At 39.8% G+C, this 13,994-nt stretch overlaps 1 protein-coding gene across 7 annotated transcripts in view; it reads right to left on the bottom strand.

The window, feature by feature from the left end:
* Positions 1-13,994, bottom strand: part of SUGCT (succinyl-CoA:glutarate-CoA transferase) — a 332,431-nt gene that overhangs the window by 155,152 nt on the left and 163,285 nt on the right. The window lies entirely within an intron of this gene.

The following is a 13,994-nucleotide window of genomic DNA, read 5'->3' as shown; positions in this document are numbered from 1 at the left end:
CTGCCACTGACCTGCTGTTGACTTGTGTAGGAGGGGTGATACACAGGCTATCAGAGCTATCTGACGGGATGCTTTGCTTCTCACCTGAGGGATTGGAGCATTAGAGTCTATAGTCTCTGACAGATGACTTCTTAGATTCTCAGATTTTTTGGGGGGAAATTTTTAAATTTCCGAACGCTTGGAAAATTTACTTGGAAAGAGGAGGAGGGGCCATGTCTTTCAAACTTCCGGCTGAATTTTCTCATGTTGATGATGTTTTCCATTGGAAAAATTAAAAACTGATCAAAACCGTACAGTTTTTACTGACAAAACTGGTTTCAGTCAAAACTTAAAAGTGCACTCTATCTGAATTATATCCAATTTACCCTTTCAGATGACAGCCTGAAACCTCTTCGTCTCTGTTCCTCTACCTCACAGCTAGTTACACAGTCAACGAGTGCCTTGGCGTGACTTCTGTCAAATGAAGCTCCATATCTATAAATACTTGGAAAATCGTCTATTTTTTAGGGAAAGTTGTACTAATACTTAGCTTCACTCTTCCGTTTTGTGTTGAAGTATCACCTTCATATTACAGGAACATGGAGGGGGGGAGGAAAAAACATGATCATCCAAATTTATGATACAAATCCACCACTGAAAATGATCCCTTCCAAGTCCTATACTAGCACTGAACTGAAAAGAGTCTGGCAATAGCTGAAAGACCAGCGGGGAAATGAAAACACAGGGGAAGCAAATAGCACCCTGATCCACTCCCTGTTTACAAAGAGACCTCTTACAAGGTAGTTACTGTTGTGCAGTCTAACATACGTCCCCTAAATATGAATATAATATGAGCTGAAACTGAACAAGAGCCAACTGAAAGACCTAGGAATGACAAAGTTCGTCTTTAATGATCAGTTGGATTAAAAGGTTTTAAGAGGCGGCCTCCCACCCTGAAGTCAGAACTGCAAAGGCAGATGCTTTTACAGAATGAGATCCATCAACATCAACGCTGAACAACAAGCAGCATTCACTTTGCAGGGGTATCACAGTAACACCTCATTTGAAACTGTCTTAAGTCTACTAAAAACTGACTTTAACATTTTCAGTAATCACTCCCTATACACCAATCTTATCAAAATAAGCTTTACGAGTGGACTTAAGAACACAATGTTTAATCCTATTTGGTTATTTTTTGCAGATTGTATTTTATTGATTCTGAATTTCAAAACCAGAACTATGGCTTTATCTGGAGAAAACTTCTGGCATGGAAAGCAGCAGCTTCAAAGGCATTGGAAAAAAAAAAAAATCACAATTGGGTTTTTCAAAATCCATCCAAGGAATGCCTTTCCTATCTTTTCAGATAAATCAATATTCTCATTAAAATACAAAGCCAAACTCTGACAGATGCTGTACAGAATCCAGCCACGTACACTTGCAGCTAGAAGGGTAATTTTACAATCCCTTTCTGACTTCTGCCATAGGCTGAAAAAAAAGAGATGACAGACCATGAGATTTGGCAGCACGTGCCAGACACGAAGTGTTGCCAGGACGAGTTTCTGTACGAGCGTGACAGAAGTATGACAGACCTGCTGTGACCAGTTAAAAAGTGAATCAGAGGCCTTGGCACTTGTTATGTAAAGTTTGCTGTAAAACCAGCACTGGCATTTAGAGAAGCAGAACCATCTCCAAACAGCTGGCTGTGCAGTCCACAGCTTGTGATCGCTTCCATTAACCTAAAGTAGTATCTAAATGAGATTTTCCAGTACATTTATGCCACTTCTCCTCCTCCTGTGTCTGTAACACAAAAGCCATGGGTTTCCATTGCTCTAGACTGTCCCAAGATCTATACCTGTACAGACTTCACGCATGAAGCAGCGTTCAGCACTATTCAGCCTGAAACTAATGGGGACAGAAGGCACGAAGAATTAGAGTTACAACCTGAAGTTAGCAAGAATGTCAGTCAGTGGAAGCTAAATAGATGGACTCCAGTCCTCTTCACCACTTTCCAACACCTGTGAAACCAAACTTCTTTGACCTTACCTCCCCAAGATACACATAAAGTAAAATAAACACGTCCAAAAGCAAAAATATCAAATAGTACTTTATTCTTAAGATACCAATCTCTTCCTCAACAGAAGGTAAAGAACAAAAAACACGTGGCAGATGTTAGTCACTTTATGTAATGTTGTACTGGAAGGTTCTTGGTTAAGGAAAAAAAGGAGTTAGAAGATTCCACATACAGTAGAAAAAAACCCTAAATCCTGCCAGGCTAGCATAGAGTCCAGCGGCCAACAAAATAAGGGCCGATACCAACATTCTTCAAAGCCCTTTCCAGAGTGGGAAAGAAATTCTCTTGCATTTTAAGAAATATTCATAGTATATATTTTTGTGACTGATGTGCTTTTCCTCTGAATTCAGGAGAAAAAAAATGGCTAATGGACTGCTAAAATGTTTCAGTTCCAAGTCTGTAGTCATCTATTCTGAGGACTATATATTACAACTAATTTATCAGGATTTGCAGTTTTTACCTAGCAGCCTTAGGGCTTTAACAAAAGCTTATTATTTATGTGCACAGAGTTCAGACAGTAAAGTTGGAGCTTTTCTGAGGCCTGGGATTGTTTTTAAATGTTTTTTTCTGATCTGTTCAACAGTGGTAGTCTATATCCATCAATCCATCTTTCCTAGGCAATTTTAAAACCTCAGAATGAAAATTCATTTGCTTCTTGATTTGCCACAGAGTCCTTCCACATACAGAGGATAATCTTACGGAATATAAAATCACTGGAAATTATTAGAAGAATGGGGTTTTCTTCCCTTAAATAATCAAGCACAAAGACAATAAAACTACTGGGAATACCTCTGGTCTCCCCTCATTTTCCTTTAGTCCTGAAATAAAGGAAGTGTCAATTCAACCTGACAGCATATCAGATGTTTCAGTTATCTGTCCTGGTGTTTTCTTACCCTGCACCTCCCCTCCACTATTTCAACACTTAGGAGTAACCACAGTCTTGTGCCGTGTAGATGACCAGATGTCCTTCACTCACATAGCTGGAGCCTTCACCTGATTCCCATGGTCACTACAAGTCGATAGCGCTACTGAAACACAAGTCAAGCCCACAGGTGGCAAAACCTTCCGTGGTCAGATTTACACGATAAAGAAATGCAAAATGAAAATCTGTCCTGAACAAAGATGGAGCATGGTATGCTAATGAAGATTTAGGGTTTGAGAAAAAAGGCCACTAACTGTCAAAAAAAAAAAAAAAAAAAAAAAATCAATTATTGAATAGTAGCTCCCTCTGCAGACATGTTTACTTCAAACAGTGCATCTTTATATTGTTTCACTTAGTCCCTTTGAAAGGGAAACCACAAAATGGCTGCCTTTGAGAATAAAAGCATCCACATGGCATGTTAGAATGAAACACTTATGAAGCTTTACTGTCACTTCTTTTGCCAACGGCTTTCTTGTCAGGAAAAAAAAAAAAAAAAAAAAATCATTTTTTTCACTCAAAGCAGTTTTAGTCTCTAACAAGATTTGTAGCTGCTTAATATAATTAACCTCAAGAAGCTTTGAACACTCCAGGGTCCGCAGTGGCTAAAAGCAGAAGAGATGGCACAGTGAAACTACAAACATTTTCTAGAACACAGCCGTGAAAGCACAGGCAACGCTGGCTGAAGACGGAACAAAACAAAGCATCGAGAACACCCAGTTCATCCCTTCGGTAGTATCTGTTGAGAGACAGAAATGGAAAGTGTGAAGGCTGTATTTGCCCGCACAATGCGCGGGGGAACGCGATAGCGCATATTCGACCTGTCCTCCCTCTGTTGTAGGACACCGCGACCCCCTGCTGCCATAATCTGCTCCAACTCCAAACTGTCTTTCAAACCAACTAGACTCCTGAAAGAAAGGGAAGAAAAAGGAAATCAAAAATTCTCAGTCAAACCTTGATTTGAACTGTTTCTGGAATTTTAGAAAACGTAATCATTCTCCCTCCCCTTCAAAATTAACGTGCATTTCCTGCTTCTAAATAAAACAAAAAAGAGAATTCCCAGAATACTATAAGAATGGTTGTTAGAGTACAGTCAGAAGAAGAAAAGGTCAGAAACTTTATAAGAAAGTATGTTATGAAATTACCAGTATGGTTTTGCAAACTTTGTAGAGTATAAATATTTTGGAAAATGATCCAAATTTTCATGATAATAATGCAATAATGCTTAACATTTACCCTTTGGGGTTGAATAAGTACACTAGAGTATTCTAGAGAATATTAAGGCTAAAGGAACGTGATGATTCCCAGTTTTGATCTTGAGTATGAATCAGATAAAATAAATCTTTACCACGTATTTTTTTAAGGAGTATTTCTGGGTTTCTTCATGCAAATCTACAGATGAACACAGTTTAGCAATTACTTGGGAGAGTATGGATAATTTTGTACGTGCCCACGCTCTGTGATCTGATTTCAGTTGAATGCTGTTTGGTGTGTATTGCTTTGCAGACTTATGTCATCCAAGCATTTTTCCACTTTTGGAGATCTACACAGTCAACCTCGACCTCACACCAGAGTGGAATAAGCAACCAGACAGAAACCCTCCTGTCTTTCACACACACCCTTAACGCCCACCTCCCGCAGAGTGATCTGCACGTGATTTCTCTCAGCCCTGGCTCTGTACCCCACGAGCAACTCCCGGCATTGTTACAATCCCAGCATCAGCACCAGGACGTTCAAAGTGAGTCTGTGACTCAGCTACGGTCACTACGTGTAGTCAAAAAACCCACACGCTCTCCTTTGCTGCCTTCAAAGCTCTTGCAGGAGGGTGGAGAACACACTGCCACCTTAGAGATACCCTGTGCTTTTTGCAATACAGCGGCTTTTTTACCCTGTTAGATTGCTTTGACGAAGAGGCACAAATCTCTGGAGCTTATTGGCGCTTGCACAGTTTGAAAGAGCCCTGTGACATGTAGATCAAACACTGAGCAGGCAGAGGCACAACAACAGGTTACCATGGTGGAAGACAAGAGGAGAATTACGTGCTATTCATACGGGGGGGGGGGGGGGGGGGGGGAAGAAATCATGTTTCATTACGAGTATGTTGTTCAGATTAGCCAAACCCTACCTTCTTTATTCAACCAATTCCTTGTTGGACATTGTCTCATAAAATAAAGCACTCCTCCTTTATATTTCTCTATTTATGATACAAATGAGGATAGCTGGAGCTTTGGAGGAAAGGGAAAAAAAAATAAAAAATCCCCAAAAATAAAGGAAAGCAATCTTAACCAAAATGTGACCTTAGCAGATGTAATCCAATCTGATTTCCACTACATTAGTCTACGGATGCTTATGCAACTGCATAGCACAGCAACTGAGAGACAAAACAATGGAAGTTTTAAAGCTTTATTTATTGCTCGTTCTCAAAACATTCAATCGCCATCATGCTTCAACTGCCAAATCTAAATTAGAGAGTTTAAAAAAAGAAAAAAAAGTACTCTTCAGGGGAACATTAGAGCTCTATAGAGAGGTGTGAGCTCAAGGAGATGGAGCATCTGGCTAGAGACCAACTTGCCTATAAGTCCAGACCAAGTGGACCCATATGGATAGCTTTTAGGAAATCGTAAGTGGTAACAAGTAGAAAAATTCCCTCCCTTCCATGTTCAGCCTCCTTTTTTGGCATTAGTAATTAAACTGTACTTACTGCCATTAGCAGATTACAGAAACTTCCATAAGAATCTAAACAATTTTCATATAATCTAATCACTTATTTATTCATGTTTACCCACAATTTTCCCCCTCTTTCAGTTGGATTGCTGTGTAATATTAAAAAGCATAACAAAAGCTGATTTGCTACTAATTAAGTGCACCAGAGCCTTATATTAATCTCTTCTTTCGAAGGCACGAGGAAAATGCACCAATTTGCAGCCTAAAGGTTTAAAGCATATTAGAATTAGTAATGTAAAAGGTTACCACTGAAGTTTTGTTATGTCCTACACTTACAGACTGCTAGAAGTATTTAATCATATACACTTTTGCTAACATACTAATTCTATACAATGTCTGGCAACTAAGTTATAAATCTATGCTAGCAATCAATAATGCACTTAAACTCATCTCTTGCATAAATTTGGCACAGGCCACGCATTTATAATTTTTTCTCTTCCTTCTGTTTTCGTACTCAGTATGCAACTATGCACCGCTTCCTTCCTTTGGTATTACCCAACTAGTGAACATATGCAGGACATTATTCAAACTGTTAATACCAATATCTGATAGAGTACCCTCCAGAAGTCAGGATTTAGCTGTATTTCTATTGTAGGGGAAATGACTCATTTACACTGGTTGTAAATTTTCTTTTTTCTCATGAAAACTTAGCAGAGGAAATAAATTTGGGAACCAAATTATTTGAATTAATTATCTGCTCTCTGATCTACCTTGGTTTTGCATAAAATTAGAAGTAATAATTTTCATAGTTCTTAAAAACCTATGTGCTTCATGAAAATGAAGAATGTAATAGAGAGAACGAGACAGATCGTTATTCCCTAAAAAAAAAAAAATAAAAATTCCACCAAACAATCCCCCTCTCCACTGAATTTGAGAGGCTTTCACATCAAGAAATTAATCTTGTTTCTTCTCTGCCACAAATTTTAAAGATAATATTATAAGTATGATGTATACACATGAATAAATATGTAAGTATAAATTCTGATAACATAACTGAGTTATGAGTTATGTACATAGTTTATAACAGGAAAACTGTATTTCAAATTAATTGTTCATATCTTCATAAAGAATAATATTGTTATGTTCCAATTGCTCATGAATTGTAGTTAACACATGGCAAAGTTACACTGAAGACTATGAAGCTCTTATCAATGGTACCACGTTAATGACAAGAGCTAACCCTAGAATCATGCCCAGCGTTTATCTTACGTTTCCTCCCACCTCAAAACATAAATAACTACACACTGCCACATCTTCAGTTAGCATCTCATCATAAATTAGTATGTTCTTTCTTATGTTAACACACACACCTTTTTACCTTTTGGGCTGCACTGTTAAGTGATTCTCCTAATGCCGAACAGTACATCACCCTCGGAACCAGTTCAGAACCCACAGTGTTCCCAGGCAGATTTATGCTTAATCCATCAGATACCACAGTCCCCTAAATAGCATGCAGTAATAATCTGTCTGTACTGCTAAACTGGAAAATAAATACAGCAAACAAACCCCTGAAGGAAGGGAAAAATTTGATAGCCTGAAGAAGAAAAGGGAGCAGGATGCAAACCCAGTGGAAGCCAGACTATGATTCAGAACGAGGTACAGTCTCCTCTCCTCCCCCTAAAGGAGTGTTACTGATAAGAACAGCGCACAGACAGATGTATGTAAGAGCATAAAGCCCCAGTTATCATTTATGCACTTACAGCTATTTAACCATGCAGGCAAAGGGAAAGAAACAGAAATAGAACAAACAGGGCAACCCCCATGACACATCGGGATCACGATGGATGAACAACGAACTGAATATTTCCAGCTGGACAGGAGCATCATCTCAGCACTATGTGATGTATTAGCCAAAAGCCAAGCACAGGCTGCTTGTTTCAGTCCAGCGTTAGACAGTCAAGTCAAGTCCTTGAGAAACTGGTTTTCATCGGAAAGTAGATTTGAAAGTCTCAATTCAAATACAGTAAAGAAATAAAATGTAAAAAAAAAAAAAAAAGTTAAAAATCAGTCACTGCCTGACAGAGTTGTCATAACACACTCTCTCTTTATTTGCTTCATGACATGAACTGAGAAGACAGAATTCTCTGCTGAATAGTTTTGATTCACTTGCATACTGCTTGCACTTTCTTTATCCAACAGAAAGGTATACTATAAAGTTGAGTGAGGCTTGGGTATTTTTATTCCCCAATCACTCTTTCTGCTAGCTTTTTCAATCTCTCTTGTTTTGCTTCAAGCTTCAGATGCAAGAAAACTTGAAAAGAAATGGTAAAACCCAAAATTAAACCACTGTGTTTTACTACACGAACAATCAAAATCAGTGATACTTGGCAAAATTTCAGCTCACAGCAGTTTGACCTTGCTGGTTTAAAAACTGACCAGTTTGCAGACTAAAAAAAAAAAAAAACACCAAGCAAAAACCAAACAAGCAAAACCACAACAAATAAAAATCTTGAAATATCCTGTACCTTCCCGGAATCCTAAAAGTACAAAAAAAATTGAAGCAGTGTTCTCATATAACACAGGAGATCCCATTTCTTCTCCTAACAACCACATGCCTGATGTGAAGTCAGTCCAGTGCCCCAGTGCTTCCAGTTCCTGATAAGTTACATAGGGATACTGATACATCTTCAGCAGAGAGCTTTGAGATGTACAGATATAAAGTGCTAGGGAACTGATAAATGATATTATAGGGATGACTATTTCATTCTAAAACATATGCTGATATCAAACATAGGTGTCAAAACAGTAAAGTGGGAAATCATGAACAACTGTTTGATAACAGAGAAAAAAGTAGTACATTATGTACTTTCAACTTTGTCTTTGAAATTTTCTACACTAATCATCCATATTTTGGGTTATTTAGTAGTACTATATGGCTTCTAGATAAGATTTCATAATAGAAGCTTTGGAAATTTGGTTTTTGAGTTCACAACCATAGCCAAGAAAAAGGTGGTTTTAAATTTAAGATTGACACAATTGCAGGACGAAGTCATTTTCCTTCCTTTTTGACATTCCTTTGTGTGTGCCATTCTAGGTATGGAGTCAGAGAGATCTCATGACTGCTTTTTGAAAAACAATGGCCTTCCTAAATTCTCTGTGTCAAAAGGTTATACGAATTGCATAGCTAGTACTTGGGGAAAAAAAAAAAAAAAAAAAGATAAAAAATGTCTTCTCACTGACATACTGAAATCTTTTCAACTGATGATGAGTTACTGCACGTCAGATGCTCCTCAGTCTCCTCACGTGCTCTTGGCCATGGTCAATGTGATGCAAACTTAACAATTTTTGTGTCAGCGAGCAAGGTACTTTACCTCACCCCTTCCACACACTCAAAAAAGAAAACCTCTGCACGTGGACTCAGGGCGGAACAGAACACAATCTGTGTCACAGCCTTCAGAGGGAAAAGCCAGCCACTGGGTACAACCCCCCGTTCTGCTCTCACCACCAACTGGGCCTGCCACGCTTCCCCCAGTGTACATGTTATCCAATGGCACTGATCAACATCAAAGATCGTCCTCTTACTTTGATGCTCTGTAATAAGTGTAATCTGAATATCAACTAGGCAAAGTAAATTGAAATATTGGTTATTGTCTGCACAACAAAAGCAGAAAAATTAATACGGAGGGAACTTTTGCACTTTTTCAGTAAAAACTGTCCTGCTACAAGAGTAATATACTTCTCTATGAACATTTCCCTCATTTTTCACTTTTTCTTACCAGTAGCAAGGCTCTTGAGGGCAACATGTTGCCCACGGGCCTTAGACTGTGAAGCATGTGCCCTAAAGCATCTTTCCTCTGAATGTGTGTCTCACTTTTAATCTGCAACAGTATGGTCTGATTTTGAGAAACAGAACATTGCCAGCTTCTACTGAATTCAGCAGGGACTCAGGATGCATTTTCCTTAAAGGTTTCCTCAAACTAAGTTTATTAGTTCATCTAATAAAACTATCACCTTCCCCTATAAATCTCATCTCTGAAAATCAGGTGCTCGGCCTCTTTCAGATGCCTTTGAACTAACTTAACTCACGGTGGGTATTCAGATGAAGCCTGCAAAACATTTGGATCTTCCACAGACTATCTACTACCTCAATCTCCTAAACTTCAGGGACAAATCTATACGAAGAGGTATTTCTACCATGCATCTAAGACGGATAACAGTTCACATCTACTGCTGTATACCTTAACTTCTGGTTAACCCTCTGCTGCAGTCTGCCCAGCGACAGGTAACTGGAATCTGGGACAGATACTCTCAAATGAGACACTACCGGCAACGAAGGAGAACATGTATGACTTCCACATTAAATCTTACTCTTTCTGGAAAGATGAGACGATAACAGTTTGCTTTAAAATACAATCGTTCAGGGTTCGTTCGCACACTGTACATTCTCACACTAAACAATAAAGGGAAAATAAATTTTCTGCTATAGCACAGCTAGCATTCTAGTAACAGGCAAGCAGAGAAATCTACTTTTTATAGATATGCACACATATATACGAACTTTACATATACACACATATATATGTATACATATATTAAAAAAGTAAGCAGTGGTAAATGCTATTTGCGGGATGAACACAGGGGAAAAAAGCAAATATGAGAAGAAACACTCAGCTTCCTCACAAATATGCCATTCTGTGGCTTTCACATTACCTAGATCCATCTGTCAAAGCAGATTCTGCAATAGGTCGTGTATCTGACACATCAAAAATTATGGCTCTGATTCAGGAAAGATTTAGTCCGTTCCTGTCCAGTTAAAGCATTTAAGTATTTTAAGTACATGCTGAAAGCCCTGTCAAAGTTATGGCCATGCCCAAGCAGTTTTCTTGAACGGGAAATGTTGACTTGAGTGAACCTTATACGAACACATTTATTTTTCTGAGTTAACGTCCTCCCTCATCTGAAAACAAGACCATGAATAATACACAAGACTGGGGATCAATGATGACAATCCAACAAGTGTCAGAAAAAGGCAGAGATTTATCTTGACAATCGGCAGGAAAATCTGCATAACTCTAACCCGTGCCAAAAGTGCCAGATGCAGGACTTTACATAAATGCAACAGAAATTCGAGAACGTTAAGGTAACGATGACTTCAGCCTCTGAAACGTAACACAGGGAATGCATGTCCACAGTGAAGCTTGCAGTGCAGCTGCAAGACAGGTAAACATATCCTATATCTTTAAACTAGGTCAGGCAACGATGGTACCTGACATGGGTGTATGGTGGCTCTATGATTTGTTAGATTAAAGATAGGAACTGATGTGCGTTACAATTGCTCCTTCAAGCTGAAACACAAATAGAAAAGGGTGGGTTTATATCAAGAGCCCAGCTGTGAAACTGTACTATATATGCCACCTCTGTAAGGATGTGTCATCAGAGCAACACCTTTCACATCTAAATTACACCACACTGCAGCAATGAAGCTTTGTGAGGAAGAAGTTCGACTTAAAAAAACCTGTTAGAGTTGCCCTTCAGGAGAAATATAGTGCTTGTGTGGGAAAGGAAAAGACCACAGCAAAACAAAGCCCATTCCATGGCTTGGAGTCTGTGCCATGAAACTCCATTTGGGGAGGGGAATCACAACATAAGCAGTGACCCCTAAAAAATTTTAATATTGCAGCCTCGGATCTACCCATTCCAAAGATGCCAGGTTCAGCATGCCAATAAATCTGGAAGTAGAAAGCTCACAAGAGGGGAGAGGAAGACAGAAATTCACACTGGTACATGGAAAATCAAGCTGTTCCTGAAAACCATAATTAATATACAATTTGGGGGACGGGGGGAAATATCTTAAATGAAAAATACAGAGTTTTTTTCCAATCACAGAAAAAAAGTGTATGAGAATGATAAGCTAAACTATAAGTAAATCCAGCTCATAGATTTACTTATAGACAAATATGAAGCAGCTTCAGTGCTTGTGAAAGAAAGGGAAACTTCCTTTCCTCAGCGACTTCCAAAATTCTGGGAATGAAATTTTAGCCTTCATCAGTGTGAATTGCTGTCTTCCAAATATACTACTCTGGAAGTTCCTGGTTAGCAGTTAGTGAGATTGTATGTAGTGGTCTATACAGATTAAAAGACAAAGAAATGCCCAGGAGCGATTAAAGATGTAACAATACAGACATTAGCCTAGAAGCCAATGAAGGAGCCCCCTGTGTCCTGTCACAGTTTTGTTATCCCAATCTATATGCATATCTGTAAGTTAGATCCTGCTCGTGGCAGCATCAGAAGAGGAGGAATATTTTCAAATAGTCAGCTTTGAACAGGCCACCTCAGAAACAGAATCAGCTGAAAAAGTCGAGCAAGAGTGCTCCTCTAGAAAAGCTGTAGTTCACAGTTCTGCTTTGCACCTGGCCTACCTACAATGTGCTCAAGGCAGAACCAAGCCCTGCTTTCTCCCCTAGTCGTTCCCTTGTGAGTGCTAGAGCACCAGGTATGACAGAGTTAGCTCAAACCAGAGGAACTGGAAGCAAGCCCCAGTCCCCCGCTCCAACGCCCAACAGCGAGGGACGGGGAGCAGGGCTCTGCTTTGCCGCTCTGGCACCAGCGGGCTCCTCGCGCCGCGGCGGGAAGGCCGCCCAAAGGCCCGGGAGAGACCGGGCTGAAATTCTGCCTCCCAGTACACCCCCTCGGGCCGGTTCTTCAAAGAGGGGAGAGGGTAAGGCACACGCAGGAAGCCCCTCGGTGCCCTCCTGAGTCAGTGGGATGAAACAGCTCCTACGAAGTAGGGCAGCTCTCGGTCCTTCCCTTCTCCAGTGCCATGCTCTGTATGACCAGTCCAGCTACTCCGATTCTCTATACTGGCGCAGCAACTGGAGGCTGTGGTCCTGGCTGTAGGAACTCCATTCTGAGTAAGAGCTACATTAAAATCCCAACACTTCTACAGGAAATTTTACTGTAGCTCCTCTATGCCAATTACGTAATGCAACTCTAAGTTTTGAACTTTGCTGGCTGGGGGGGGGGGGGGGGGGGGGCGGGAAGAAAAAAAATAATTTGAAAACAGCTGCATTTTCCAATTCTTCTACCAACCAACTTGTTCTCTGAGCTTGGCTGTGTTACAGCAGTCATCGTGTTACGCTCACTGGGAGTATGCCTAAGCATACACATGTACATGCATGTTTGAATGCATACACACACGCTAAACTTATACTACATGTGTAAATTTCATTCTGTATTTACTCATTTGCTGTAAGCACCATTCCTAATGGAAAATAGACCATGTCTCCTTTTTAAGGGAATGATTAGGACCACATGTTTCACTGACTCTTATGTTGAGGATCTTGCCGATATTTTCGAAACCAAATTACTAACAGCATACTAAACTTATTTCCCTGGTGGAAACCACTGGCTACTAACTTAGTGAATATGAATACATTTGTCCCTAAACATGCAAGTAATCATTCTATAAAGCCAGAGGCCTAAAATGAGTAGGTATTGGGCAGATGAGAGCAAGGTTCGTATGCAATAGTAACATATTCTATAACCAAATGACTTTGTTTATCTGAGAAACCCAGTATTACATCACTTTTCCTAAAGAGAATATAAACAGCACATTTTTGAAGAAATGGTTACTTAATGTGCAACTTGTCACCACTATCAGCTTTAACATAATAAAATACATGTGGAAAATCCCTTGAAGCAAACCTTCTGCAAAGCAGATTCTTCTCTAGTCTGGGTCAGAGGGTGTGTATGTCTATGAAGGAAATGCTATCTCTCTCTGTTTCACACACCCACTCACTGTAGGTCATACAGCAGAGCTCACTGTTGTGATGTGTCTGCTGTATGCGTGGCATCAGCTCCTTGAGGTAAAGAAATTACCATTGTTTCTTGGGGAGCATCTGTGCCTTGTAAAAGAAAGCCAACAACTCACACTTCAACATATTAAATAGCAGCGCTCACTGAAATTTCAACCAAGGATCTCTAAAGTACTTTGTGGACAATGAATAAAGCACATGTCAGCAAGGTAAATACTCTCCGTGTTTTGTAAATATGGAAACCACAGCACTACCTAGCTGAATAACTTCACCAAAGTCACCTCCCAAAAAACGTGGAGGTGACAAGCACTACAATCAAACTCCACACTCTGATTTTGGAACCACCAGACACTTCAACCATCAAGTTTAGGTGAAAGTTTGCACAACCTGACCTGGCAAGGTATGAAACATCTCCAGGCAGTAAAGCCCCTCGTTTCTCTTTGACTCAATGAGCAATACTGGTACTAATATGGCAGGGGCAGGTGAGCCAGGGCACTTTGCCCCAAATGCTGTTTCAAGAGGTTAAAAGCAATTTTCCAGTAAATGG

Source organism: Tyto alba, unplaced genomic scaffold (genome assembly GCF_018691265.1).
Source record: "Tyto alba isolate M040663 unplaced genomic scaffold, T.alba_DEE_v4.0 Super-Scaffold_46, whole genome shotgun sequence".
In the NCBI taxonomy this organism is placed as follows: Eukaryota; Metazoa; Chordata; class Aves; order Strigiformes; family Tytonidae; genus Tyto; species Tyto alba.
This window is presented reverse-complemented; position numbering and strand designations above follow the sequence as displayed.